The sequence below is a fragment of the Pleurodeles waltl genome, chromosome 6 (assembly GCF_031143425.1).
Source record: "Pleurodeles waltl isolate 20211129_DDA chromosome 6, aPleWal1.hap1.20221129, whole genome shotgun sequence".
NCBI classification, from domain to species: Eukaryota; Metazoa; Chordata; class Amphibia; order Caudata; family Salamandridae; genus Pleurodeles; species Pleurodeles waltl.
In genome coordinates, this window is record NC_090445.1 from 83,695,013 (window position 1) to 83,721,415 (window position 26,403).

The following is a 26,403-nucleotide window of genomic DNA, read 5'->3' on the forward strand; positions in this document are numbered from 1 at the left end:
CACGGCTCTGGAAGCTGACTGCCACCTCGCGAAACAGGGAGAGTTCACGCTGTTCTCTACTGGACATTTAAGTATGTGCCCAGAGACAGGTTGAGAGGACAGATGCATGTATGTACCAGAGTAAGCTCCAGAAAGACTGATGGGGACATAAGACTGGGGTAGAGCGAGATATGGAGAAAGAGAAAGGTGCCTGTGTCGAGTCAGCAGCAGAGAAAATGAAACAAAGGACCCTCCTGGGATAACCACACACTACTTCCTCACAAAGAACACACAGAGGGTGTGTGAAATGATATAGGCACAGCAGCGCGGCTAGCTCATTCGGTAGAGCATGAGACTCTTAATCTGAGGGTTGTGTGTTTGAGCCCCACGTTGGGCGTGAGGCTTTTCCATTTTCAGGTTTAACATTAACTCTCACCTTTTTCAGATATTTCACTGAGGCTTAAAACTACACACACACACATCCTGCAGTTTGCCTCACAATTCCCACAGGACTCCACACAACGCAGCACTTCCCGCCCTGGGAGGCGCCGCTGGGAGCAGTCCTAGGCCGAGCCTTTCCTGTGCCCTTTCCTAGCCTGAGCCGCACGTGCTTACAGCGAGCTCGGAGTCCGCTCCGGTCCGTCCTGTCCCCCCCCATCATTCAAAAAGAGGAGTTTAAGCTCTCATCCCCGCTGTTGTTATGATTAAAGTAGGTATGAAAACAACTTTATGTGGGCAGCGGGATTTGATTACGGGACTGGGAAAAATACTGCTCTTAAATGTGGCACCTTACACCGATCGGCCATTCCGGCAGCCTCCGGAACACAGCTCTGGAGGCTGACTGCCACCTCTCGAAACAGGGAGAGTTCACACTGTTCTCTACTGGACATTTAAGTATGTGCCCAGAGACAGGTTGAGAGGACAGTTACATGTATGTACCAGAGTGAGCTCTAGAGAGACTTATGGGGACATAAGACTGGGGTAGAGCGAGAGATGGACAAAGAGAAAGGTGCCTGTGTCGAGTCAGCAGCAGAGAAAATGAAACAAAGGGCCTCCTGGGATAACCACACACTAATTCCTCACAAAGAACACACAGAGGGTGTGTGAAAGGACATAGGCAAAGCAGCCCGGCTAGCTCAGTTGGAAGAGCATGAGACTCTTAATCTCAGGGTTGTGGGTTCGAGCCCCACGTTAGGCGTGATGCTTTTTAAAGGCTTCTCCATTTTCAGGATTAACATTAACTCTCACCTTTTTCAGATATTTCGTTGAGGCTTAAAACTACACACACACACATCCTGCAGTTTGCTTCACGATTCCCACAGGACTCCACACAACGCAGCACTTCCCAACCTGGGAGGCGCCGCTGGGAGCGGTCCTAGGCCGAGCCTTTCCTGCACCCTTTCCTAGCCTGAGCCGCCCGTGCTTACAGCGAGCTCGGAGTCCGCTCCGGTCCGTCCTGTCCCCCCCTCATCCTTTCAAAAAGAGGAGTTTAAGGTCTCATCCCCGCTGGTGTTATGATTAAAGTAGGTATGAAAACTACTTTATGTCGGCAGCAGGATTTGATCACGGGACTGGGGAAGATAGTGCTCTTGAATATGGCACCTTACACCGCACGGCCATTCCGGCAGCCTCCGGAACACGGCTCTGGAGGCTGACTGCCACCTCGCGAAACAGGGAGAGTTCTCACTGTTCTCTACTGGACATTTAAGTATATGCCCAGAGACAGGTTGAGAGGACAGATGCATGTATGTACCAGAGTGAGCTCCAGAGAGACTCATGGGGACATAAGACTGGGGTAGAGCGAGAGATGGAGAAAGAGAAAGGTGCCTGTGTCGAGTCAGCAGCAGAGAAAATGAAACAAAGGGGCCTCCTGGGATAACCACACACTACTTCCTCACAGAGAACACACAGAGGGTGTGTGAAACAACCCAGGCACAGCAGCCTGGCTAGCTCAGACGGTAGAGCATAAGACTCTCAATCTCAGGGTCGTGGGTTTGAGCCCCATGTTGGGCGTGATTCTTTTTAAAGGCTTATCCATTTTCGGGTTTAACATTAACTCTCACCTTTTTCAGATATTTCGCTGAGGCTTAAAACTACACACACACACATATCCTGCAGTTTGCCTCACGATTCCCACAGGACTCCACACAACGCAGCACTTCCCGCCCTGGGAGGCGCCGCTGGGAGCGGTCCTAGGCTGAGCCTTTCCTGCGCCCTTTCCTAGCCTGAGCAGCCCGTGCTTACAGCGAGCTCGGAGTCCGCTCCGGTCCGTCCTGTTCCCCCCCCCATCCTTTCAAAAAGAGGAGTTTAAGGTCTCATCCCCGCTGCTGTTATGATTAAAGTAGGTATGAAAACTACTTTATGTCGGCAGCAGGATTTGATCACGGGACTGGGGAAGATACTGCTCTTGAAAGTGGCACCTTACACAGCTCGGCCATTCCGGCAGCCTCCAGAACACGACTCTGGAAGCTGACTGCCACCTCGCGAAACAGGGAGAGTTCACACTGTTCTCTACTGGACATTTAAGTATGTGCCCAGAGACAGGTTGAGAGGACAGATGCATGTATGTACCAGAGTAAGCTCCAGAAAGACTGATGGGGACATAAGACTGGGGTAGAGCGAGATATGGAGAAAGAGAAAGGTGCCTGTGTCGAGTCAGCAGCAGAGAAAATGAAACAAAGGGGCCTCCTGGGATAACCACACACTACTTCCTCACAAAGAACACACAGAGGGTGTGTGAAATGATATAGGCACAGCAGCGCAGCTAGCTCATTTGGTAGAGCATGAGACTCTTAATCTAAGGGTTGTGTGTTTGAGCCCCACGTTGGGCGTGATGCTTTTTAAAGGCTTTTCCATTTTCAGGTTTAACATTAACTCTCACCTTTTTCAGATATTTCACTGAGGCTTAAAACTACACACACACACATCCTGCAGTTTGCCTCACAATTCCCACAGGACTCCACACAACGCAGCACTTCCCGCCCTGGGAGGCGCCGCTGGGAGCAGTCCTAGGCCGAGCCTTTCCTGTGCCCTTTCCTAGCCTGAGCCGCACGTGCTTACAGCGAGCTCGGAGTCCGCTCCGGTCCGTCCTGTCCCCCCCCATCATTCAAAAAGAGGAGTTTAAGCTCTCATCCCTGCTGTTGCTATGATTAAAGTAGGTATGAAAACTACTTTATGTGGGCAGCGGGATTTGATTACGGGACTGGGAAAGATACTGCTCTTGAAGGTGGCACCTTACACCGATCGGCCATTCCGGCAGCCTCCGGAACACAGCTCTGGAGGCTGACTGCCACCTCTCGAAACAGGGAGAGTTCACACTGTTCTCTACTGGACATTTAAGTATGTGCCCAGAGACAGGTTGAGAGGACAGATGCATGTATGTACCAGAGTGAGCTCTAGAGAGACTGATGGGGACATAAGACTGGGGTAGAGCGAGAGATGGACAAAGAGAAAGGTGCCTGTGTCGAGTCAGCAGCAGAGAAAATGAAACAAAGGGCCTCCTGGGATAACCACACACTAATTCCTCACAAAGAACACACAGAGGGTGTGTGAAATGATATAGGCACAGCAGCGCGGCTAGCTCATTCGGTAGAGCATGAGACTCTTAATCTGAGGGTTGTGTGTTTGAGCCCCACGTTGGGCGTGAGGCTTTTCCATTTTCAGGTTTAACATTAACTCTCACCTTTTTCAGATATTTCACTGAGGCTTAAAACTACACACACACACATCCTGCAGTTTGCCTCACAATTCCCACAGGACTCCACACAACGCAGCACTTCCCGCCCTGGGAGGCGCCGCTGGGAGCAGTCCTAGGCCGAGCCTTTCCTGTGCCCTTTCCTAGCCTGAGCCGCACGTGCTTACAGCGAGCTCGGAGTCCGCTCCGGTCCGTCCTGTCCCCCCCCATCATTCAAAAAGAGGAGTTTAAGCTCTCATCCCCGCTGTTGTTATGATTAAAGTAGGTATGAAAACAACTTTATGTGGGCAGCGGGATTTGATTACGGGACTGGGAAAAATACTGCTCTTGAATGTGGCACCTTACACCGATCGGCCATTCCGGCAGCCTCCGGAACACAGCTCTGGAGGCTGACTGCCACCTCTCGAAACAGGGAGAGTTCACACTGTTCTCTACTGGACATTTAAGTATGTGCCCAGAGACAGGTTGAGAGGACAGTTACATGTATGTACCAGAGTGAGCTCTAGAGAGACTGATGGGGACATAAGACTGGGGTAGAGCGAGAGATGGACAAAGAGAAAGGTGCCTGTGTCGAGTCAGCAGCAGAGAAAATGAAACAAAGGGCCTCCTGGGATAACCACACACTAATTCCTCACAAAGAACACACAGAGGGTGTGTGAAAGGACATAGGCAAAGCAGCCCGGCTAGCTCAGTTGGAAGAGCATGAGACTCTTAATCTCAGGGTTGTGGGTTCGAGCCCCACGTTAGGCGTGATGCTTTTTAAAGGCTTCTCCATTTTCAGGATTAACATTAACTCTCACCTTTTTCAGATATTTCGTTGAGGCTTAAAACTACACACACACACATCCTGCAGTTTGCCTCACGATTCCCACAGGACTCCACACAACGCAGCACTTCCCAACCTGGGAGGCGCCGCTGGGAGCGGTCCTAGGCCGAGCCTTTCCTGCACCCTTTCCTAGCCTGAGCCGCCCGTGCTTACAGCGAGCTCGGAGTCCGCTCCGGTCCGTCCTGTCCCCCCCTCATCCTTTCAAAAAGAGGAGTTTAAGGTCTCATCCCCGCTGGTGTTATGATTAAAGTAGGTATGAAAACTACTTTATGTCGGCAGCAGGATTTGATCACGGGACTGGGGAAGATAGTGCTCTTGAATATGGCACCTTACACCGCACGGCCATTCCGGCAGCCTCCGGAACACGGCTCTGGAGGCTGACTGCCACCTCGCGAAACAGGGAGAGTTCACACTGTTCTCTACTGGACATTTAAGTATATGCCCAGAGACAGGTTGAGAGGACAGATGCATGTATGTACCAGAGTGAGCTCCAGAGAGACTGATGGGGACATAAGACTGGGGTAGAGCGACAGAGATGGAGAAAGAGAAAGGTGCCTGTGTCGAGTCAGCAGCAGAGAAAATGAAACAAAGGGGCCTCCTGGGATAACCACACACTACTTCCTCACAGAGAACACACAGAGGGTGTGTGAAACAACCCAGGCACAGCAGCCTGGCTAGCTCAGTCGGTAGAGCATAAGACTCTCAATCTCAGGGTCGTGGGTTTGAGCCCCATGTTGGGCGTGATTCTTTTTAAAGGCTTATCCATTTTCGGGTTTAACATTAACTCTCACCTTTTTCAGATATTTCGCTGAGGCTTAAAACTACACACACACACATATCCTGCAGTTTGCCTCACGATTCCCACAGGACTCCACACAACGCAGCACTTCCCGCCCTGGGAGGCGCCGCTGGGAGCGGTCCTAGGCTGAGCCTTTCCTGCGCCCTTTCCTAGCCTGAGCAGCCCGTGCTTACAGCGAGCTCGGAGTCCGCTCCGGTCCGTCCTGTTCCCCCCCCCATCCTTTCAAAATGAGGAGTTTAAGGTCTCATCCCCGCTGCTGTTATGATTAAAGTAGGTATGAAAACTACTTTATGTCGGCAGCAGGATTTGATCACGGGACTGGGGAAGATACTGCTCTTGAAAGTGGCACCTTACACAGCTCGGCCATTCCGGCAGCCTCCAGAACACGACTCTGGAAGCTGACTGCCACCTCGCGAAACAGGGAGAGTTCACACTGTTCTCTACTGGACATTTAAGTATGTGCCCAGAGACAGGTTGAGAGGACAGATGCATGTATGTACCAGAGTAAGCTCCAGAAAGACTGATGGGGACATAAGACTGGGGTAGAGCGAGATATGGAGAAAGAGAAAGGTGCCTGTGTCGAGTCAGCAGCAGAGAAAATGAAACAAAGGGGCCTCCTGGGATAACCACACACTACTTCCTCACAAAGAACACACAGAGGGTGTGTGAAATGATATAGGCACAGCAGCGCAGCTAGCTCATTTGGTAGAGCATGAGACTCTTAATCTGAGGGTTGTGTGTTTGAGCCCCACGTTGGGCGTGATGCTTTTTAAAGGCTTTTCCATTTTCAGGTTTAACATTAACTCTCACCTTTTTCAGATATTTCACTGAGGCTTAAAACTACACACACACACATCCTGCAGTTTGCCTCACAATTCCCACAGGACTCCACACAACGCAGCACTTCCCGCCCTGGGAGGCGCCGCTGGGAGCAGTCCTAGGCCGAGCCTTTCCTGTGCCCTTTCCTAGCCTGAGCCGCACGTGCTTACAGCGAGCTCGGAGTCCGCTCCGGTCCGTCCTGTCCCCCCCCATCATTCAAAAAGAGGAGTTTAAGCTCTCATCCCTGCTGTTGTTATGATTAAAGTAGGTATGAAAACTACTTTATGTGGGCAGCGGGATTTGATTACGGGACTGGGAAAGATACTGCTCTTGAAGGTGGCACCTTACACCGATCGGCCATTCCGGCAGCCTCCGGAACACAGCTCTAGAGGCTGACTGCCACCTCTCGAAACAGGGAGAGTTCACACTGTTCTCTACTGGACATTTAAGTATGTGCCCAGAGACAGGTTGAGAGGACAGATGCATGTATGTACCAGAGTGAGCTCTAGAGAGACTGATGGGGACATAAGACTGGGGTAGAGCGAGAGATGGACAAAGAGAAAGGTGCCTGTGTCGAGTCAGCAGCAGAGAAAATGAAACAAAGGGCCTCCTGGGATAACCACACACTAATTCCTCACAAAGAACACACAGAGGGTGTGTGAAAGAACATAGGCAAAGCAGCCCGGCTAGCTCAGTTGGAAGAGCATGAGACTCTTAATCTCAGGGTTGTGGGTTCGAGCCCCACGTTAGGCGTGATGCTTTTTAAAGGCTTCTCCATTTTCAGGATTAACATTAACTCTCACCTTTTTCAGATATTTCGTTGAGGCTTAAAACTACACACACACACATCCTGCAGTTTGCCTCACGATTCCCACAGGACTCCACACAACGCAGCACTTCCCGCCATGGGAGGCGCCGCTGGGAGCGGTCCTAGGCCGAGCCTTTCCTGCACCCTTTCCTAGCCTGAGCCGCCCGTGCTTACAGCGAGCTCGGAGTCCGCTCCGGTCCGTCCTGTCCCCCCCTCATCCTTTCAAAAAGAGGAGTTTAAGGTCTCATCCCCGCTGGTGTTATGATTAAAGTAGGTATGAAAACTACTTTATGTCGGCAGCAGGATTTGATCACGGGACTGGGGAAGATAGTGCTCTTGAATATGGCACCTTACACCGCACGGCCATTCCGGCAGCCTCCGGAACACGGCTCTGGAGGCTGACTGCCACCTCGCGAAACAGGGAGAGTTCACACTGTTCTCTACTGGATATTTAAGTATATGCCCAGAGACAGGTTGAGAGGACAGATGCATGTATGTACCAGAGTGAGCTCCAGAGAGACTGATGGGGACATAAGACTGGGGTAGAGCGAGAGATGGAGAAAGAGAAAGGTGCCTGTGTCGAGTCAGCAGCAGAGAAAATGAAACAAAGGGGCCTCCTGGGATAACCACACACTACTTCCTCACAGAGAACACACAGAGGGTGTGTGAAACAACCCAGGCACAGCAGCCTGGCTAGCTCAGTCGGTAGAGCATAAGACTCTCAATCTCAGGGTCGTGGGGTTGAGCCCCATGTTGGGCGTGATTCTTTTTAAAGGCTTATCCATTTTCGGGTTTAACATTAACTCTCACCTTTTTCAGATATTTCGCTGAGGCTTAAAACTACACACACACACATATCCTGCAGTTTGCCTCACGATTCCCACAGGACTCCACACAACGCAGCACTTCCCGCCCTGGGAGGCGCCGCTGGGAGCGGTCCTAGGCCGAGCCTTTCCTGTGCCCTTTCCTAGCCTGAGCCGCACGTGCTCACAGCGAGCTCGGAGTCCGCTCCGGTCCTTCCTGTCCCCCCCCATCATTCAAAAAGAGGAGTTTAAGCTCTCATCCCCGCTGTTGTTATGATTAAAGTAGGTATGAAAACAACTTTATGTGGGCAGCGGGATTTGATTACGGGACTGGGAAAAATACTGCTCTTGAATGTGGCACCTTACACCGATCGGCCATTCCGGCAGCCTCCGGAACACAGCTCTGGAGGCTGACTGCCACCTCTCGAAACAGGGAGAGTTCACACTGTTCTCTACTGGACATTTAAGTATGTGCCCAGAGACAGGTTGAGAGGACAGTTACATGTATGTACCAGAGTGAGCTCTAGAGAGACTGATGGGGACATAAGACTGGGGTAGAGCGAGAGATGGACAAAGAGAAAGGTGCCTGTGTCGAGTCAGCAGCAGAGAAAATGAAACAAAGGGCCTCCTGGGATAACCACACACTAATTCCTCACAAAGAACACACAGAGGGTGTGTGAAAGGACATACACAAAGCAGCCCGGCTAGCTCAGTTGGAAGAGCATGAGACTCTTAATCTCAGTGTTGTGGGTTCGAGCCCCACGTTAGGCGTGATGCTTTTTAAAGGCTTCTCCATTTTCAGGATTAACATTAACTCTCACCTTTTTCAGATATTTCGTTGAGGCTTAAAACTACACACACACACATATCCTGCAGTTTGCCTCACGATTCCCACAGGACTCCACACAACGCAGCACTTCCCGCCCTGGGAGGCGCCGCTGGGAGCGGTCCTAGGCTGAGCCTTTCCTGCGCCCTTTCCTAGCCTGAGCAGCCCGTGCTTACAGCGAGCTCTGAGTCCGCTCCGGTCCGTCCTGTTCCCCCCCCCCATCCTTTCAAAAAGAGGAGTTTAAGGTCTCATCCCCGCTGCTGTTATGATTAAAGTAGGTATGAAAACTACTTTATGTCGGCAGCAGGATTTGATCACAGGACTGGGGAAGATACTGCTCTTGAAAGTGGCACCTTACACAGCTCGGCCATTCCGGCAGCCTCCAGAACACGACTCTGGAAGCTGACTGCCACCTCGCGAAACAGGGAGAGTTCACACTGTTCTCTACTGGACATTTAAGTATGTGCCCAGAGACAGGTTGAGAGGACAGATGCATGTATGTACCAGAGTAAGCTCCAGAAAGACTGATGGGGACATAAGACTGGGGTAGAGCGAGATATGGAGAAAGAGAAAGGTGCCTGTGTCGAGTCAGCAGCAGAGAAAATGAAACAAAGGGGCCTCCTGGGATAACCACACACTACTTCCTCACAAAGAACACACAGAGGGTGTGTGAAATGATATAGGCACAGCAGCGCAGCTAGCTCATTCGGTAGAGCATGAGACTCTTAATCTGAGGGTTGTGTGTTTGAGCCCCACGTTGGGCGTGATGCTTTTTAAAGGCTTTTCCATTTTCAGGTTTAACATTAACTCTCACCTTTTTCAGATATTTCACTGAGGCTTAAAACTACACACACACACATCCTGCAGTTTGCCTCACAATTCCCACAGGACTCCACACAACGCAGCACTTCCCGCCCTGGGAGGCGCCGCTGGGAGCAGTCCTAGGCCGAGCCTTTCCTGTGCCCTTTCCTAGCCTGAGCCGCACGTGCTTACAGCGAGCTCGGAGTCCGCTCCAGTCCGTCCTGTCCCCCCCCCATCATTCAAAAAGAGGAGTTTAAGCTCTCATCCCTGCTGTTTTTATGATTAAAGTAGGTATGAAAACTACTTTATGTGGGCAGCGGGATTTGATTACGGGACTGGGAAAGATACTGCTCTTGAAGGTGGCACCTTACACCGATCGGCCATTCCGGCAGCCTCCGGAACACAGCTCTGGAGGCTGACTGCCACCTCTCGAAACAGGGAGAGTTCACACTGTTCTCTACTGGACATTTAAGTATGTGCCCAGAGACAGGTTGAGAGGACAGATGCATGTATGTACCAGAGTGAACTCTAGAGAGACTGATGGGGACATAAGACTGGGGTAGAGCGAGAGATGGACAAAGAGAAAGGTGCCTGTGTCGAGTCAGCAGCAGAGAAAATGAAACAAAGGGCCTCCTGGGATAACCACACACTAATTCCTCACAAAGAACACACAGAGGGTGTTTGAAACGACATAGACACAGCAGCGCGGCCGTTCAGTCGGTAGAGCATGAGACTCTTAATCTGAGGGTTGTGGGTTTGAGCCCCACGTTGGGTGTGATGCTTTTTAAAGGCTTCTCCATTTTCGGGTTTAACATTAACTCTCACCTTTTTCAGATATTTCGCTGAGGTTTAAAACTACACACACACACATCCTGCAGTTTACCTCACGATTCCCACAGGACTCCACACAACGCAGCACTTCCCGCCCTGGGAGGCGCCGCTGGGAGCGGTCCTAGGCCGAGCCTTTCCTGCGCGCTTTCATAGCCTGAGCCGCCCGTGCTTACAGCGAGCACAGAGTCCGCTCCGGTCCGTCCTGTCCCCCCCCCCATCCTTTCAAAAAGGAGGAGTTTAAGGTCTCATCCCCACTGGTGTTATGATTAAAGTAGGTATGAAAACTACTTTATGTCGGCAGCAGGATTTGATCACAGGACTGGGGAAGATACTGCTGTTGAATGTGGCGCCTTACACCGCTCGGCCATTCCAGCAGCCTCCAGAACACGGCTCTGGAAGCTGACTGCCACCTCGCGAAACAGGGAGAGTTCACACTGTTCTCTACTGGACATTCAAGTATGTGCCCAGAGACAGGTTGAGAGGACAGATGCATGTATGTACCAGAGTGAGCTCCAGAGAGACTGATGGGGACATAAGACTGGGGTAGAGCGAGAGATGGAGAAAGAGAAAGGTGCCTGTGTCGAGTCAACAGCAGAGAAAATGAAACAAAGGGGCCTCCTGGGATAACCACACACTACTTCCTCACAAAGAACATAGAGGATGTGTGAAATAACATAGGCACAGCAACCTGGCTAGCTCAGTTGGTAGAGCATGAGACTCTTGATTTCAGGGTTGTGGGTTCGAGCCCCACGTTGGGCGTGATGCTTTTTAAAGGCTTATCCATTTTCGGGTTTAACATTAACTCTCACCTTTTTCAGATATTTCGCTGAGGCTTAAAACTACACACACACACATTGTGCAGTTTGCCTCACGATTCCCACAGGACTCCTCACAACACAGCTCTTCCCGCCCTGGGAGGCACCGCTGGGAGCGGTCCTAGGCCGAGCCTTCCCTGCGCCCTTTCCTATCCTGAGCAGCCCATGCTTACAGCGAGCTCCGAGTCCGCTCCGGTCCGTCCTGTCCCCCCCCAATCTTTCGAAAAGAGAAGTTTAAGGTCTCATCCCCGCTGGTGTTATGATTAAAGTAGGTATGAAAACTACTTTATTTCAGCAGCAGGATTTGATCACGGGACTGGGGAAGATACTGCTCTTGACTGTGGCGCCTTACACCTCTCGGCCATTCTGGTAGCCTTCGGAGCACAGCTCTGGAGGCTGACTGCCAGCTCGTGAAACAGGGAGAGTTCACACTGTTCTCTACTGGACATTTAAGTATGTGCCCAGAGACAGGTTGAGAGGACAGATGCATGTATGTACCAGAATGAGCTCCAGAGAGACTGATGGGGACATAAGACTGCGGTAGAGCGAGAGATGGAGAAAGAGAAAGGTGCCTGTGTCGAGTCAGCAGCAGAGAAAATGAAACAAAGGGGCCTCCTGGGATAACCACACAATAATTCCTCACAAAGAACACACAGAGGGTGTTTGAAACAACATAGACACAGCAGCCCGGCTAGCTCAGTCGGTAGAGCATGAGACTCTTAATCTGAGGGTTGTGGGTTTGAGCCCCACGTTGGGTGTGATGCTTTTTAAAGGCTTCTCCATTTTCAGGTTTAACATTAACTCTCACCTTTTTCAGATATATTGCGCTGAGGCTTAAAACTACACACACACACATCCTGCAGTTTGCCTCACGATTGCCACAGGAATCCACACAACGCAGCACTTCCCGCACTGGGAGGCGCCGCTGGGAGCGGTCCTAGGCCGAGCCTTTCCTGCCCCCTTTCCTAGCATGAGCCACGCGTGCTTACAGTGAGCTCGGAGTCCACTCCGGTCCGTCCTGTCCCCCCCCATCCTTTCAAAAAGAGGAGTTTAAGGTCTCATCCCCGCTGGTGTTATGATTAAAGTAGGTATGAAAACTACTTTATGTCTGCAGCAGGATTTGATCACAGGACTGGGGAAGATAATGCTCTTGATTGTGGCACCTTACACCGCTCGGCCATTCCGGCAGCCTCCGGAACATGGTTCTGGAAGCTGACTGCCACCTCGCGAAACAGGGAGAGTTCACACTGTTCTCTACTGGACATTTAAGTATGTGCCCAGAGACAGGTTGAGAGGACAGATGCATGTATGTACCAGAGTGAGCTCCAGAGAGACTGATGGGGACATAAGACTGGGGTAGAGCGAGAGATGGAGAAAGAGAAAGGTGCCTGTGTCGAGTCAACAGCAGAGAAAATGAAACAAAGGGGCCTCCTGGGATAACCACACACTACTTCCTCACAAAGAACACACAGAGGATGTCTGAAATGACATAGGCACAGCAGCCTGGCTAGCTCAGTCGGTAGAGCATGAGACTCTTAAGCTCAGGGTCGTGGGTTTCAGCCCCCCATTGGGCGTGATGCTTTTTAAAGGCTTATCCATTTTCGGGTTTAACATTAACTCTCACCTTTTTCAGATATTTCGCTGAGGCTTAAAACTACACACACACACATCCTGCTGTTTGCCTCACGATTCCCACAGGACTCCACACAACGCAGCACTTTCCGCCCTGGGAGGCGCCGCTGGGAGCGGTCCTAGGCCGAGACTTTCCTGCGCCCTTTCCTAGCCTGAGCCGCCCGTACTTACAGCGAGCTCGGAGTCCGCTCCGGTCCGTCCTGTCCCCCCCATCCTTTCAAAAAGAAGAGTTTAAGGTCTCATCCCTGCTGGTGTTATGATTAAAGTAGGTATGAAAACTACCTTTTGTCGGCAGCGGGATTTGATCACGGGACTGGGGACGGTACTGCTCTAGAATGTGGCACATTACACCGCTCGGCCATTCGGGCAGCCTCCGGATCACCGCTCTGGAGGCTGACTGCCACCTCGCAAAACAGGGAGAGTTCACACTGTTCTCTACTGGAAATTTAAGTATGTGCCCAGAGACATGTTGAGACGACAGATGCATGTATGTACTAGAGTGAGCTCCCGAGAGACTGATGGGGACATAAGACTGGAGTAGAGCGAGAGATGGAGAAAGAGAAAGGTGCCTGTATCGAGTCAGCAGCAGAGAAAATGAAACCTAGGGGCCTCCTGGGATAACCACACACTACTTCCTCACAAAGAACACACAGAGGGTGTGTGAAATGACATCGGCACAGCAGCCCGGCTAGCTCAGTCGGTAGAGCATGAGACTCTTAATCTCAGGGTTGTGGGTTCAAGCCCCACGTTGGGCGTGATGCTTTTTAAAGGCTTCTCCATTTTCGGGTTTAACATTAACTCTCACCTTTTTCAGATATATTTAGCTGAGGCTTAAAACTACACACACACACATCCTGCAGTTTGCATCACGATTCCCACAGGACTCCACACAACGCAGCACTTCCTGCTACTGGGAGGCGCCGCTGGGAGCGGTCCTAGGCTGAGCCTTTCCTGAGTCCTTTCCTAGCCTGAGCCGCCCGTACTTACAGCGAGCTCGGAGTCCGCTCCGGTCCGTCCTGTCCCCCCCATCCTTTCAAAAAGAGGAGTTTAAGGTCTAATCCCCGCTGGTGTTATGATTAAAGTATGTATGAAAACTACTTTATGTCAACAGCGGTATTTGATCACGGTACTGGGGAAGATACTGCTCTTGAACGTGGCGCCTTACACCGCTCGGCCATTCCGGCAGCCTACGGAACACGGCTCTGAAGGCTGACTGCCTCCTCGCGAAACAGGGAGAGTTCACACTGTTCTCTACTGGACATTTAAGTATGTGACCAGAGACAGGTTGAGAGGACAGATGCATGTATGTACCAGAGTGAGCTCCAGAGAGACTGACGGGGACATAAGACTGGGGTAGAGCGAGAGATGGAGAAAGAGAAAGGTGCCTGTGTCGAGTCAGCAGCAGAGAAAATGAAACAAAGGGGCCTCCTGGGATAACCACACACTAATTCCTCACAAAGAACACACAGAGGGTGTGTGAAATGACATAGGTACAGTAACCTGGCTATCTCAGTCGGTAGAGCATGAGACTCTTAATCTCAGGGTCGTGGGTTCGAGCCCCCTGTTGGGTGTGATGCTTTTTAAAGGCTTCTCCATTTTCGGGTTTAACATTAACTCTCACCTTTTTCAGATATTTCGCTGAGGCTTAAAACTAAACACACACACATCCTGCAGTTTGCCTCACAATTCCCACAGGACTCCACACAACGCAGCACTTCCCGCCCTGGGAGGCGCCGCTGGGAGTGGTACTAGGCCGAGCCTTTCCTGCGCCCTTTCCTAGCCTGAGCCGCCCGTACTTACAGCGAGCTCGGAGTCCGATCCGGTCCGTCCTGCCCCCCCCCCCTCCTTTAAAAAAGAGGAGTTTAAGGTCTCATCCCCTCTGGTGTTATGATTAAAGTAGGTATGAAAACTACTTTATGTCAGCAGCAGGATTTGATCATGGTACTGGGGAAGATACTGCACTTGAATGTGGCGCCTTACACCGCTCGGCCATTCCAGCAGCCTACGGAACACGGCTCTGGAGGCTGACTGCCACCTCGCGAAACAGGGAGAGTTCACACTGTTCTCTACTGGACATTTAAGTATGTGCCCAGAGACAGGTTGAGACGACAGATGCATGTATGTACCAGAGTGAGCTCCAGAGAGACTGATGGGGACATAAGACTGGAGTAGAGCGAGAGATGGAGAAAGAGAAAGGTGCCTGTGTCGAGTCAGCAGCAGAGAAAATGAAACAAAGGGGCTTCCTGGGATAACCACACACTACTTCCTCACAAAGAACACACAGAGGGTGTGTGAAATGACATAGTAACTGCAGCCCGGCTAGCTCAGTTGGTAGAACATGAGACTCTTAATTTCAGGGTTGTGGGTTCAAGCCCCACGTTGGGTGTGATACTTTTTAAAGGCTTCTCCATTTTCGGGTTTAACATTAACTCTCAACTTTTTCAGATATTTCGCTGAGGCTTAAAACTACACACACACACACATCCTGCAGTTTGCCTCACGATTCCCACAGGACTCCACACAACGCAGCACTTCCCGCCCTGGGAGGCGCCGCTGGGAGCGGTCCTAGACCGAGCCTTTCCTGCGCTCTTTCCTAGCCTGAGCCGCCCGGGCTTACAGCGAGATTGGAGTCCGCTCCGGTCCGTCCTGTCCCCCCCCCAATCCTTTCAAAAAGAGGAGTTTAAGGTCTCATCCCCGCTGGTGTTATGATTAAAGTAGGTATGAAAACTACTTTATGTCAGCAGCGGGATTTGATCACGGGACTGGGGAAGATACGGCTCTTGAATGTGGCACCTTACACCGCTCGGCCATTCCGGCAGCCTCCGAAACAAGGCTCTGGAAGCTGACTGCCACCTCGCGAAACAGGGAGAGTTCACACTGTTCTCTACTGGACATTTAAGTATGTGCCCAGAGACAGGTTGAGAGGACAGATGCATGTATGTACCAGAGTGAGCTCCAGAGAGACTGATGGGGACATAAGACTGGGGTAGAGCGAGAGATGGAGAAAGAGAAAGGTGCCTGTGTCGAGTCAGCAGCAGAGAATATGAAACAAAGGGGCCTCCTGGGATAACCACACACTACTTCCTCACAAAGAACACACAGAGGATGTGTGAAATGACATAGGCACAGCAGCCCGGCTAGCTCAGTCGGTAGAGCATGAGACTCTTAATCTCAGGGTCGTGGGTTCGAGCCCCACGTTGGGTGTGATGCTTTTTAAAGGCTTATCCATTTTCGGGTTTAACATTAACTCTCACCTTTTTCAGATATTTTGCTGAGGCTTAAAACTACACAAACACACATCCTGCCGTTTGCCTCACGATTCCCACAGGACTCCACACAACGCAGCACTTCCAGCCCTGGGAGGCGCCGCTGGGAGTGGTCCTAGGCCGAGCCTTTCCTGCGCCCTTTCCTAGCCTGAGCCGTCCGTGCTTACAGCGAGGTCGGAGTCCGCTCCGGTCCGTCCTGTCCGCCCCCCCCATCCTTTCAAAAAGAGGAGTTTAAGGTCTCATCTCCGCTGGTGTTATGATTAAAGTAGGTATGAAAACTACTTTATGTCGGCAGCTGGATTTGATCACAGGACTGGGGAAGATACTGCTCTTGAATGTGGTGGCTTACACCGCTCAGCCATTCCGGCAGCCTCCAAAACACGCCTCTGGAGGCTGACTGCCACCTTGCGAAACAGGGAGAGTTCACACTTTTCTCTACTGGACATTTAAGTATGTGCCCAGAGACAGGTTGAGAGGACAGATGCATGTATTTACCAGAGTGAGCTCCAGAGAGACTGATGGGGACATAAGACTGGGGTAGAGCGAGAGATGGCGAAAGAGAAAGGTGCCTGTGTCGAGTCAGCAGCAGAGAAAATGAAACAAAGGGGCCTCCTGGGATAACCACACACTACTTCCTCACAAAGAACACACAGAGGGTGTGTGAAATGACACAGGCACAGCAGCCTGGCTAGCTCAGTTGGAAGAGCATGAGCCTCTTAATCTCAGGGTCGTGGGTTTGAGCCCCACGTTGGGCATGATGCTTTTTAAAGGCTTCTCCATTTTCGGGTTTAACATTAACTCTCACCTTTTTCAGATATTTCACTGAGGCTTAAAACTACACACACACACATCCTGCAGTTTGCCTCACAATTCCCACAGGACCCCACACAACGCAGCACTTCCCGCCCTGGGAGGCGCCGCTGGGAGCGGTCCTAGGCCGAGCCTTTCCTGCGCCCTTTCCTAGCCTGAGCCTCCCGTACCTACAGCGAGCTCGGAGTCCGCTCCGGTCCGTCCTGTCCCCCCCCCATCCTTTCAAAAAGAGGAGTTTAAGGTCTCATCCCGCTGGTGTTATGATTAAAGTAGGTATGAAAACTACTTTATGTCGGCAGCAGGATTTGATCACGGGACTGGAGAAGATACTGCTCTTGAATGTGGCACCTTACACCACTCGGCCATTCCGGCAGCCTCCAAAACATGCCTCTGGAAACTGACTGCCACCTCGCGAAACAGGGAGAGTTCACACTGTTCTCTACTGGACATTTAGGGATGTGCCCAGAGACAGGTTTAGAGGACAGATGCATGTATGTACCAGAGTGAGCTCCAGAGAGACTGATGGGGACATAAGACTGGGGTAGAGCGAGAGATGGAGAAAGAGAAAGGTGCCTGTGTCGAGTCAGCAGTAGAGAAAATGAAACAAAGGGGCCTCCTGGGATAACCACACACTACTTCCTCACAAAGAACACACAGAGGATGCGTGAAATGACATAGGCACAGCAGCCCGGCTAGCTCAGTTGGTAGAGCTTGAGACTCTTAATCTCAGGGTCCTGGGTTCGAGCCCCACGTTGGGGGTGATGCTTTTAAAAGGCTTCTCCATTTTCGGGTTTAACATTAACTCTCACCTTTTTCGGATATTTCGCTGAGGCTTAAAACTACACACACACACACCCTGCAGTTTGCCTCACGATTCCATCAGGACTCCACACAACGCAGCACTTCCCACCCTGGGAGGTGCCGCTGGTTGCGGTCCTAGGCCGAGCCTTTCCTGCGCCCTTTCCTAGCTTGAGCTGCCCGTGCTTACAGCGAGCTCGGAGTCCGCTCCGGTCCGTCCTGTCTCCCCACATCCTTTCAAAAGAGGAGTTTAAGGTCTCATCCCCGCTGGTGTTATGATTAAAGTAGGTATGAAAACTACTTTATGTCGGCAGCGGGAATTGATCACGGGACTGGGGAAGATACTGCTCTAGAATGTGGAGCCTTACACCGCTCGGAAATTCCGGCAGCCTCCCGAACACAGCTCTGGAGGCTGACTGCCACCTCGCGAAACAGGGAGAGTTCACACTGTTCTCTACTAGACATTCAAGTATGTGCCCAGAGACAGGTTGAGAGGACAGATGCATGTATGTACCAGAGTGAGCTCCAGAGAGACTGATGGGGACATAAGACTGGGGTAGAGCGAGAGATGTAGAAAGAGAAAGGTGCCTGTGTCGAGTCAGCAGCAGAGAAAATGAAACAAAGGGGCCTCCTGGGATAACCACACAATACTTCCTCACAAAGAACACACAGAGGGTGTTTGAAACAACACAGACACAGCAGCCCGGCTAGCTCAGTCGGTAGAGCATGAGACTCTTAATCTCAGGGTCGTGGGTTCGAGCCCCACGTTGGGTGTGATGCTTTTTAAAGGCTTCTCCATTTTCGGGTTTAACATTAACTATCACCTTTTTCAGATATTTCGCTGAGGCTTAAAACGACACACACACACACATCCTGCCGTTTGCCTCACGATTCCCACAGGACTCCACACAACGCAGCACTTCCAGCCCTGGGAGGTGCCGCTGGGAGCGGTCCTAGGCCCAGCCTTTCCTGCGCCCTCTCCTAGCCTGAGCCGCCCGTGCTTACAGCGAGCTCGGAGTCTGCTCCGGTCCGTCCTGTCCCCCCCCCATCCTTTCAAAAAGAGGAGTTTAAGGTCTCATCCCCGCTGGTGTTATGACTAAAGTAGGTATGAAAACTACTTTATGTCAGCAGTAGGATTTGATCACGGGACTGGAGACGATAATGCTCTAGAATGTGGCACCTTACACCGCTCGGCCATTCCGGCAGCCAGCGGAACACAGCTCTGGAGGCTGACTGCCACCTCGCGAAACAGGGAGAGTTCACACTGTTCTCTACTGGACATTTAAGTATGTGCCCAGAGACAGGTTGAGAGGACAGATGCATGTATGTACCAGAGTGAGCTCCAGAGAGACTGATGGGGACATAAGACTGGGGTAGAGCGAGAGATGGAGAAAGAGAAAGGTGCCTGTGTCGAGTCAGCAGCAGAGAAAATGAAACAAAGGGGCCTCCTGGGATAACCACACACTACTTCCTCACAAAGAACACACAGAGGATGTGTGAAATGACATAGGCACACCAGCCCAGCTAGCTCAGTCGGTAGAGCATGAGACTCTTAATCTCAGGGTCGTGGGTTCGAGCCCCACGTTGGGCGTGATGCTTTTAAAGGCTTATCCATTTTTGGGTTTAACATTAACTCTCACCTTTTTCAGATATTTAGCTGAGGCTTAAAACTACACACACACACACACATCCTGCAGTTTGCCTCACGATTCCCACAGGACTCCACACAACGCAGCACTTCCCACCCTGGGAGGCGCCGCTGGGAGCGGTCCTAGGCCGAGCCTTTCCTGCGCCCTTTCCTAGCCTGAGCCGCCCGTGCTTACAGCGAGCTCGGAGTCCGCTCCGGTCGGTCCTGTCCCCCCCTATCCTTTCAAAAAGAGGAGTTTAAGGTCTAATCCCCGCTGGTGTTATGATTAAAGTAGGTATGAAAACTACTTTATGTCGGCAGCGGGAATTGATTACGGGATTGGGGAAGATACTGCTCTTGAATGTGGCACCTTACACCGCTCGGAAATTCCGGCAGCCTCCGGAACACGGCTCTGGAGGCTGACTGCCACCTCGCGAAACAGGGAGAGTTCACACTGTTCTCTACTGGACATTTAAGTATGTGCCCAGAGACAGGTTGAGAGGACAGATGAATGTATGTACCAGAGTGAGCTCCAGAGAGACTGATGGGGCCATATGACTGGGGTAGAGCGAGAGAGGGAGAAAGAGAAAGGTGCCTGTGTCGAGTCAGCAGCAGAGAAAATGAAACAAAGGGGCCTCCTGGGATAACCACACACTACTTCCTCACAAAGAACACACAGAGTGTGTGTGAAATAACATAGGCAAAGCAACCCGGCTAGCTCAGTCGGAAGAGCATGAGACTCTTAATCTCAGGGTTGTGGGTTCGAGCCCCACGTTAGGCGTGATGCATTTTAAAGGCTTCTCCATTTTCAGGATTAACATTAACTCTCACCTTTTTCAGATATTTCGTTGAGGCTTAAAACTACACACACACACACACATACTGCAGTTTGCCTCACGATTCCCACAGGACTCCACACAACGCAGCACTTCCAGCCCAGGAAGGCGCCGCTGGGAGCGGTCCTAGGCCGAACCTTTCCTGCGCCCTTTCCTAGCCTGAGCCGCCCGTGCTTACAGCGAGCTCGGAGTCCGCTCCGGTCCGTCCTGTTCCCCCCCCCATCCTTTCAAAAAGAAGAGTTTAAGGTCTCATCCCTGCTGGTGTTATGATTAAAGTAGGTATGAAAACTACCTTTTGTCAGCAGCGGGATTTGATCACGGGACTGGGGACGGTACTGCTCTAGAATGTGGCACCTTACACCGCACGGCCATTCCAGCAGCCTCCTGAACACCGCTTTGGAGGCTGACTGCCACCTCGCGAAACAGGGAGAGTTCACACTGTTCTCTACTGGACATTTAAGTATGTGCCCAGAGACAGGTTGAGAGGACAGATGCATGTATGTACCAGAGTGAGCTCCAGAGAGACTGATGGGGACATAAGACTGGGGTAGAGCGAGAGATGGAGAAAGAGAAAGGTGCCTGTGTCGAGTCAGCAGCAGAGAAAATGAAACAAAGGGGCCTCCTGGGATAACCACACACTACTTCCTCACAGAGAACACACAGAGGGTGTGTGAAACAACCCAGGCACAGCAGCCTGGCTAGCTCAGTCGGTAGAGCATAAGACTCTCAATCTCAGGGTCGTGGGTTTGAGCCCCATGTTGGGCGTGATTCTTTTTAAAGGCTTATCCATTTTCGGGTTTAACATTAACTCTCACCTTTTTCAGATATTTCGCTGAGGCTTAAAACTACACACACACACATATCCTGCAGTTTGCCTCACGATTCCCACAGGACTCCACACAACGCAGCACTTCCCGCCCTGGGAGGCGCCGCTGGGAGCGGTCCTAGGCTGAGCCTTTCCTGCGCCCTTTCCTAGCCTGAGCAGCCCGTGCTTACAGCGAGCTCGGAGTCCGCTCCGGTCCGTCCTGTTCCCCCCCCCATCCTTTCAAAAAGAGGAGTTTAAGGTCTCATCCCCGCTGCTGTTATGATTAAAGTAGGTATGAAAACTACTTTATGTCGGCAGCAGGATTTGATCACGGGACTGGGGAAGATACTGCTCTTGAAAGTGGCACCTTACACAGCTCGGCCATTCCGGCAGCCTCCAGAACACGACTCTGGAAGCTGACTGCCACCTCGCGAAACAGGGAGAGTTCACACTGTTCTCTACTGGACATTTAAGTATGTGCCCAGAGACAGGTTGAGAGGACAGATGCATGTATGTACCAGAGTAAGCTCCAGAAAGACTGATGGGGACATAAGACTGGGGTAGAGCGAGATATGGAGAAAGAGAAAGGTGCCTGTGTCGAGTCAGCAGCAGAGAAAATGAAACAAAGGGGCCTCCTGGGATAACCACACACTACTTCCTCACAAAGAACACACAGAGGGTGTGTGAAATGATATAGGCACAGCAGCGCAGCTAGCTCATTTGGTAGAGCATGAGACTCTTAATCTGAGGGTTGTGTGTTTGAGCCCCACGTTGGGCGTGATGCTTTTTAAAGGCTTTTCCATTTTCAGGTTTAACATTAACTCTCACCTTTTTCAGATATTTCACTGAGGCTTAAAACTACACACACACACATCCTGCAGTTTGCCTCACAATTCCCACAGGACTCCACACAACGCAGCACTTCCCGCCCTGGGAGGCGCCGCTGGGAGCAGTCCTAGGCCGAGCCTTTCCTGTGCCCTTTCCTAGCCTGAGCCGCACGTGCTTACAGCGAGCTCGGAGTCCGCTCCGGTCCGTCCTGTCCCCCCCCATCATTCAAAAAGAGGAGTTTAAGCTCTCATCCCTGCTGTTGTTATGATTAAAGTAGGTATGAAAACTACTTTATGTGGGCAGCGGGATTTGATTACGGGACTGGGAAAGATACTGCTCTTGAAGGTGGCACCTTACACCGATCGGCCATTCCGGCAGCCTCCGGAACACAGCTCTGGAGGCTGACTGCCACCTCTCGAAACAGGGAGAGTTCACACTGTTCTCTACTGGACATTTAAGTATGTGCCCAGAGACAGGTTGAGAGGACAGATGCATGTATGTACCAGAGTGAGCTCTAGAGAGACTGATGGGGACATAAGACTGGGGTAGAGCGAGAGATGGACAAAGAGAAAGGTGCCTGTGTCGAGTCAGCAGCAGAGAAAATGAAACAAAGGGCCTCCTGGGATAACCACACACTAATTCCTCACAAAGAACACACAGAGGGTGTGTGAAAGGACATAGGCAAAGCAGCCCGGCTAGCTCAGTTGGAAGAGCATGAGACTCTTAATCTCAGGGTTGTGGGTTCGAGCCCCACGTTAGGCGTGATGCTTTTTAAAGGCTTCTCCATTTTCAGGATTAACATTAACTCTCACCTTTTTCAGATATTTCGTTGAGGCTTAAAACTACACACACACACATCCTGCAGTTTGCCTCACGATTCCCACAGGACTCCACACAACGCAGCACTTCCCGCCATGGGAGGCGCCGCTGGGAGCGGTCCTAGGCCGAGCCTTTCCTGCACCCTTTCCTAGCCTGAGCCGCCCGTGCTTACAGCGAGCTCGGAGTCCGCTCCGGTCCGTCCTGTCCCCCCCTCATCCTTTCAAAAAGAGGAGTTTAAGGTCTCATCCCCGCTGGTGTTATGATTAAAGTAGGTATGAAAACTACTTTATGTCGGCAGCAGGATTTGATCACGGGACTGGGGAAGATAGTGCTCTTGAATATGGCACCTTACACCGCACGGCCATTCCGGCAGCCTCCGGAACACGGCTCTGGAGGCTGACTGCCACCTCGCGAAACAGGGAGAGTTCACACTGTTCTCTACTGGATATTTAAGTATATGCCCAGAGACAGGTTGAGAGGACAGATGCATGTATGTACCAGAGTGAGCTCCAGAGAGACTGATGGGGACATAAGACTGGGGTAGAGCGAGAGATGGAGAAAGAGAAAGGTGCCTGTGTCGAGTCAGCAGCAGAGAAAATGAAACAAAGGGGCCTCCTGGGATAACCACACACTACTTCCTCACAGAGAACACACAGAGGGTGTGTGAAACAACCCAGGCACAGCAGCCTGGCTAGCTCAGTCGGTAGAGCATAAGACTCTCAATCTCAGGGTCGTGGGTTTGAGCCCCATGTTGGGTGTGATTCTTTTTAAAGGCTTATCCATTTTCGGGTTTAACATTAACTCTCACCTTTTTCAGATATTTCGCTGAGGCTTAAAACTACACACACACACATATCCTGCAGTTTGCCTCACGATTCCCACAGGACTCCACACAACGCAGCACTTCCCGCCCTGGGAGGCGCCGCTGGGAGCGGTCCTAGGCCGAGCCTTTCCTGTGCCCTTTCCTAGCCTGAGCCGCACGTGCTTACAGCGAGCTCGGAGTCCGCTCCGGTCCTTCCTGTCCCCCCCCATCATTCAAAAAGAGGAGTTTAAGCTCTCATCCCCGCTGTTGTTATGATTAAAGTAGGTATGAAAACAACTTTATGTGGGCAGCGGGATTTGATTACGGGACTGGGAAAAATACTGCTCTTGAATGTGGCACCTTACACCGATCGGCCATTCCGGCAGCCTCCGGAACACAGCTCTGGAGGCTGACTGCCACCTCTCGAAACAGGGAGAGTTCACACTGTTCTCTACTGGACATTTAAGTATGTGCCCAGAGACAGGTTGAGAGGACAGTTACATGTATGTACCAGAGTGAGCTCTAGAGAGACTGATGGGGACATAAGACTGGGGTAGAGCGAGAGATGGACAAAGAGAAAGGTGCCTGTGTCGAGTCAGCAGCAGAGAAAATGAAACAAAGGGCCTCCTGGGATAACCACACACTAATTCCTCACAAAGAACACACAGAGGGTGTGTGAAAGGACATACACAAAGCAGCCCGGCTAGCTCAGTTGGAAGAGCATGAGTCTCTTAATCTCAGGGTTGTGGGTTCGAGCCCCACGTTAGGCGTGATGCTTTTTAAAGGCTTCTCCATTTTCAGGATTAACATTAACTCTCACCTTTTTCAGATATTTCGTTGAGGCTTAAAACTACACACACACACACCCTGCAGTTTGCCTCACGATTCCCACAGGACTCCACACAACGCAGCACTTCCCAACCTTGGAGGCGCCGCTGGGAGCGGTCCTAGGCCGAGCCTTTCCTGCACCCTTTCCTAGCCTGAGCCGCCCGTGCTTACAGCGAGCTCGGAGTCCGCTCCGGTCCGTCCTGTCCCCCCCTCATCCTTTCAAAAAGAGGAGTTTAAGGTCTCATCCCCGCTGGTGTTATGATTAAAGTAGGTATCAAACTACTTTATGTCGGCAGCAGGATTTGATCACGGGACTGGGGAAGATAGTGCTCTTGAATATGGCACCTTACACCGCACAGCCATTCCGGCAGCCTCCGGAACACGGCTCTGGAGGCTGACTGCCACCTCGCGAAACAGGGAGAGTTCACACTGTTCTCTACTGGACATTTAAGTATATGCCCAGAGACAGGTTGAGAGGACAGATGCATGTATGTACCAGAGTGAGCTCCAGAGAGACTGATGGGGACATAAGACTGGGGTAGAGCGAGAGATGGAGAAAGAGAAAGGTGCCTGTGTCGAGTCAGCAGCAGAGAAAATGAAACAAAGGGGCCTCCTGGGATAACCACACACTACTTCCTCACAGAGAACACACAGAGGGTGTGTGAAACAACCCAGGCACAGCAGCCTGGCTAGCTCAGTCGGTAGAGCATAAGACTCTCAATCTCAGGGTCGTGGGTTTGAGCCCCATGTTGGGCGTGATTCTTTTTAAAGGCTTATCCATTTTCGGGTTTAACATTAACTCTCACCTTTTTCAGATATTTCGCTGAGGCTTAAAACTACACACACACACATATCCTGCAGTTTGCCTCATGATTCCCACAGGACTCCACACAACGCAGCACTTCCCGCCCTGGGAGGCGCCGCTGGGAGCGGTCCTAGGCTGAGCCTTTCCTGCGCCCTTTCCTAGCCTGAGCAGCCGTGCTTACAGCGAGCTCGGAGTCCGCTCCGGTCCGTCCTGTTCCCCCCCCCCATCCTTTCAAAAAGAGGAGTTTAAGGTCTCATCCCCGCTGCTGTTATGATTAAAGTAGGTATGAAAACTACTTTATGTCGGCAGCAGGATTTGATCACGGGACTGGGGAAGATACTGCTCTTGAAAGTGGCACCTTACACAGCTCGGCCATTCCGGCAGCCTCCAGAACACGACTCTGGAAGCTGACTGCCACCTCGCGAAACAGGGAGAGTTCACACTGTTCTCTACTGGACATTTAAGTATGTGCCCAGAGACAGGTTGAGAGGACAGATGCATGTATGTACCAGAGTAAGCTCCAGAAAGACTGATGGGGACATAAGACTGGGGTAGAGCGAGATATGGAGAAAGAGAAAGGTGCCTGTGTCGAGTCAGCAGCAGAGAAAATGAAACAAAGGGGCCTCCTGGGATAACCACACACTACTTCCTCACAAAGAACACACAGAGGGTGTGTGAAATGATATAGGCACAGCAGCGCAGCTAGCTCATTCGGTAGAGCATGAGACTCTTAATCTGAGGGTTGTGTGTTTGAGCCCCACGTTGGGCGTGATGCTTTTTAAAGGCTTTTCCACTTTCAGGTTTAACATTAACTCTCACCTTTTTCAGATATTTCACTGAGGCTTAAAACTACACACACACACATCCTGCAGTTTGCCTCACAATTCCCACAGGACTCCACACAACGCAGCACTTCCCGCCCTGGGAGGCGCCGCTGGGAGCAGTCCTAGGCCGAGCCTTTCCTGTGCCCTTTCCTAGCCTGAGCCGCACGTGCTTACAGCGAGCTCGGAGTCCGCTCCGGTCCGTCCTGTCCCCCCCCATCATTCAAAAAGAGGAGTTTAAGCTCTCATCCCTGCTGTTGTTATGATTAAAGTAGGTATGAAAACTACTTTATGTGGGCAGCGGGATTTGATTACGGGACTGGGAAAGATACTGCTCTTGAAGGTGGCACCTTACACCGATCGGCCATTCCGGCAGCCTCCGGAACACAGCTCTGGAGGCTGACTGCCACCTCTCGAAACAGGGAGAGTTCACACTGTTCTCTACTGGACATTTAAGTATGTGCCCAGAGACAGGTTGAGAGGACAGATGCATGTATGTACCAGAGTGAGCTCTAGAGAGACTGATGGGGACATAAGACTGGGGTAGAGCGAGAGATGGACAAAGAGAAAGGTGCCTGTGTCGAGTCAGCAGCAGAGAAAATGAAACAAAGGGCCTCCTGGGATAACCACACACTAATTCCTCACAAAGAACACACAGAGGGTGTGTGAAAGGACATAGGCAAAGCAGCCCGGCTAGCTCAGTTGGAAGAGCATGAGACTCTTAA

The 26,403-nt window shown here is 51.5% G+C and overlaps 10 non-coding genes across 10 annotated transcripts; all 10 read left to right on the plus strand.

Moving 5' to 3' along the window:
- The first annotated feature begins 1,919 nt into the window (after positions 1-1,919).
- On the plus strand, positions 1,920-1,992 carry TRNAE-CUC (transfer RNA glutamic acid (anticodon CUC)). Its single transcript has one exon. It is a non-coding gene; the product is annotated as a tRNA-Glu (tRNA).
- A 3,175-nt stretch (positions 1,993-5,167) lies between these two features.
- On the plus strand, positions 5,168-5,240 carry TRNAE-CUC (transfer RNA glutamic acid (anticodon CUC)). Its single transcript has one exon. It is a non-coding gene; the product is annotated as a tRNA-Glu (tRNA).
- Positions 5,241-7,612: 2,372 nt separating this feature from the next.
- TRNAE-CUC (transfer RNA glutamic acid (anticodon CUC)) lies at positions 7,613-7,685 on the plus strand. The gene has a single exon. It is a non-coding gene; the product is annotated as a tRNA-Glu (tRNA).
- A 5,630-nt stretch (positions 7,686-13,315) lies between these two features.
- On the plus strand, positions 13,316-13,388 carry TRNAK-CUU (transfer RNA lysine (anticodon CUU)). Its single transcript has one exon. It is a non-coding gene; the product is annotated as a tRNA-Lys (tRNA).
- Positions 13,389-15,764: 2,376 nt separating this feature from the next.
- TRNAK-CUU (transfer RNA lysine (anticodon CUU)) lies at positions 15,765-15,837 on the plus strand. The gene has a single exon. It is a non-coding gene; the product is annotated as a tRNA-Lys (tRNA).
- A 2,371-nt stretch (positions 15,838-18,208) lies between these two features.
- Positions 18,209-18,281, plus strand: TRNAK-CUU (transfer RNA lysine (anticodon CUU)). Its single transcript has one exon. It is a non-coding gene; the product is annotated as a tRNA-Lys (tRNA).
- Positions 18,282-19,025: 744 nt separating this feature from the next.
- Positions 19,026-19,098, plus strand: TRNAK-CUU (transfer RNA lysine (anticodon CUU)). The gene has a single exon. It is a non-coding gene; the product is annotated as a tRNA-Lys (tRNA).
- Positions 19,099-20,662: 1,564 nt separating this feature from the next.
- On the plus strand, positions 20,663-20,735 carry TRNAE-CUC (transfer RNA glutamic acid (anticodon CUC)). Its single transcript has one exon. It is a non-coding gene; the product is annotated as a tRNA-Glu (tRNA).
- A 2,372-nt stretch (positions 20,736-23,107) lies between these two features.
- Positions 23,108-23,180, plus strand: TRNAE-CUC (transfer RNA glutamic acid (anticodon CUC)). The gene has a single exon. It is a non-coding gene; the product is annotated as a tRNA-Glu (tRNA).
- A 1,555-nt stretch (positions 23,181-24,735) lies between these two features.
- Positions 24,736-24,808, plus strand: TRNAE-CUC (transfer RNA glutamic acid (anticodon CUC)). Its single transcript has one exon. It is a non-coding gene; the product is annotated as a tRNA-Glu (tRNA).
- The last annotated feature ends 1,595 nt before the right edge of the window (positions 24,809-26,403 follow it).